The sequence below is a fragment of the Phyllobates terribilis genome, unplaced genomic scaffold (genome assembly GCF_046119375.1).
Source record: "Phyllobates terribilis strain yellow unplaced genomic scaffold, ASM4611937v1 Scaffold_9__5_contigs__length_417890890, whole genome shotgun sequence".
Taxonomy (NCBI): domain Eukaryota; kingdom Metazoa; phylum Chordata; class Amphibia; order Anura; family Dendrobatidae; genus Phyllobates; species Phyllobates terribilis.
The window spans coordinates 367,946,950-367,949,602 of record NW_027362769.1 but is presented as its reverse complement, the minus strand read 5'-3'; positions in this window follow the sequence as shown (position 1 = coordinate 367,949,602).

Here is a 2,653-nt window from a genome sequence, read left to right as displayed (position 1 = left end):
AGAAAGAGAAGTGGGAGACCCCGCTGCACAACTGAGCAACAAGACATGGACATTAGAGTCTCTAGTTTGAGAAATCGATGCCTCACAGCTCCTCAACTGGCAACTTCATTAAATAGTACACGCAAAACGCCAGTGTCAACGTCTACAGTGAAGAGGCGACTCCGGGATGCTGGCCTTCAGGGCAAAGAAAAAGCCATAGCTGAGACTGGCTAATAAAAGGAAAAGATTAATATGGGCAAAAGAACACAGACATTGGACTGAGGAAGATTGGAAAAAAGTTTTATGGACAGACAAATCAAAGTTTGAGGTGTTTGGATCACATAGAATAACATTTGTGATACGCAGAACAACTGAAAAGATGCTGGAAAAGTGCCTGACGCCATCTGTCAAGCATGGTGGAGGTAATGTGATGGTCTGGGGTTGCTTTGATACTGGTAAAGTGGGAGATTTGTACAAGGTAAATGGGATTTTGAATAAGGAAGGCTATCACTCCATTTTGCAATGCCATGCCATACCCTGTGGACAGCGCTTGATTGGAGCCAATTTCATCCTACAACAGGACAAATGACCCAAAGCACACCTCCAAATTATGCATGAACTATTTAGGCAAGAAGCAGGCAGCTGGTATTCTATCTGTAATGGAGTGGCCATTACCCCATTGAGCTGTTGTGGGAGCAGCTTGACCGTATGGTACGCAAAAAGTGCCCATCAAGCCAATCCAACTTGTGGAGGGGCTTCAGGAAGCATTGGGGGGAAATTTCTCAAGATTACCTCAGCAAATTAACAGCTAGAATGCCAAAGGTCTGCAATGCTGGAATTGCTGCAAAGGAGCATTCTGTGACGAAAGCAAAGTTTGAAGGAGAAAATTATTCATTCAAATAAAAATCATTATTTCTAACCTTGTCAATGTCTGGACTATATTTTCTATTAATTTTGCAACTCATTTGCTAAATAAAAGTATGAGTTATCATGGAAAACACAAAATTGTCTGGGTGACCCCAAACTTTTGAGCGGTAGTGACGCGCCCCTGGGCCTGTGTCGCGCTGCGTTGCGCACGCGGGAGCTTACCCGGAGCCGGATCTCTTGAGGGTTGTAGTCTCGTGGCGGCGACCCGGTCCGTGCCCAGGGAGTCAAACTGAGCGGCGATGTACTAGCAGTAGATGGTTGGTGACTACGCCACCCGTTGAATGCAGCTATGGAGCTGCCGCTGCGGGGCAGACCGCTGAGGCCGGTGGAAGGATGGTGCAGCGTGGATGGTATAACCCCCAACGGGAGGGGTATGGCCTCAGGGCAGCCGACGTGGATGATGGGGGTAGCAGGAACCACTCAGAGACGGTGCGGTGTAGTTCAGGGTCTTTACTGGTGACAAAGATAGACCCTCCCGGAGTACTTGCTAGTGATAGGGGCCTGGTCAGTCCTTGAGCAGATGGGATTTCCCCTGGCCAGGCGGAGTTGTAGGCCTTCCCAACTAACTGTACTCTTCTGGCTACCTTGCTAGAGGCGGGAATAAGTAGCCCACGTCCCTGAGTGTACCGTGTGGTGCTCACCCGTATGGCCGGTGCCTCGGGGCCTTCTAATGGCTTCCGCTCCACGATGGCGGTGCTGGTCCCACGCGTGTGACCGTGCCTTCGGGCTTCTGGGCCAGAGGACCTGAAATCCTCTGCCGGACGGTTTCTGCTGCTGGGTAGGAGTTAGTCCCCACAGCCTCGGACTCCGGGTCCGGTTAGAAATCTTCTCAGTCAGGGCGAGCTCTGTAGCTGCCAGCCCCTGACTCCTTGTAGCACTGCTCCCACAGAGCTCCTGATGTTTCTTGCTATGCTGCTTCTCTTCTCTACTCTTGTTCTGTCTTCTTTCTCACTCCTTGACTCCAGGCTCAGGCCCCTGGACAGGGCCTGCCTGTGGAGCAGAGCCCATAGAGCAGCTCTGCTCCCTGTCTTCTCCTCACAGAACTCCCTACCCTGCCTCAGCCCCAGGTTTTTCTAGGGGAAGTCCTTCCCCTCCCAAGACTGGGCAGGAGGTGTGGCATGCACAGGATCCCTGACCAAAGGACCTCCCACCTGCTCTCAGACGTAATATCTCTATCACTGTGGCAACCAGACCCCTGGGGTGTCACATTCCCCCCTAGTGAAATTTAGTACTCCGGGACTAAACATATTTTTTAGAAAAACATAACAAGGTATAGCAATAACAATACAACAAGAAAAACACATAAGATGGTTACGGCGTGTCCGCAACCGGGTGCAGTTTTGAAAAGCAAGGTGTCCATTTCACCAAAACAGGGAGACGTAACCAGGTAGGGGTCTGTCCTACCCCGAGTCCTTAACAGTCTTTTAGTCCATCCTGGGTTACGCTCCACTAACTGTACAAAGGATTCCCGGTAAATCCACCAAGGACTCCTATAAATAACTGGAAACACATAATATTTACAAGATATGGCCGCTCTCAGTCCTCGGCCAGTGGGGATAAGGATTGGCTGCTCACAGTCCTCAGCCTGTGGGGAGATGGGATGGCTGCTCACAGTCCTCAGCCTGGTTAAGGATAGGGGACACACGGGAACAGTTCACACTTGTCCCAACGGGGACCATATTTTAATTAGCAACACAAGTACCCCTACGGGTAACTATGTACAGTTCCACTTTACCGTACTTCAGTA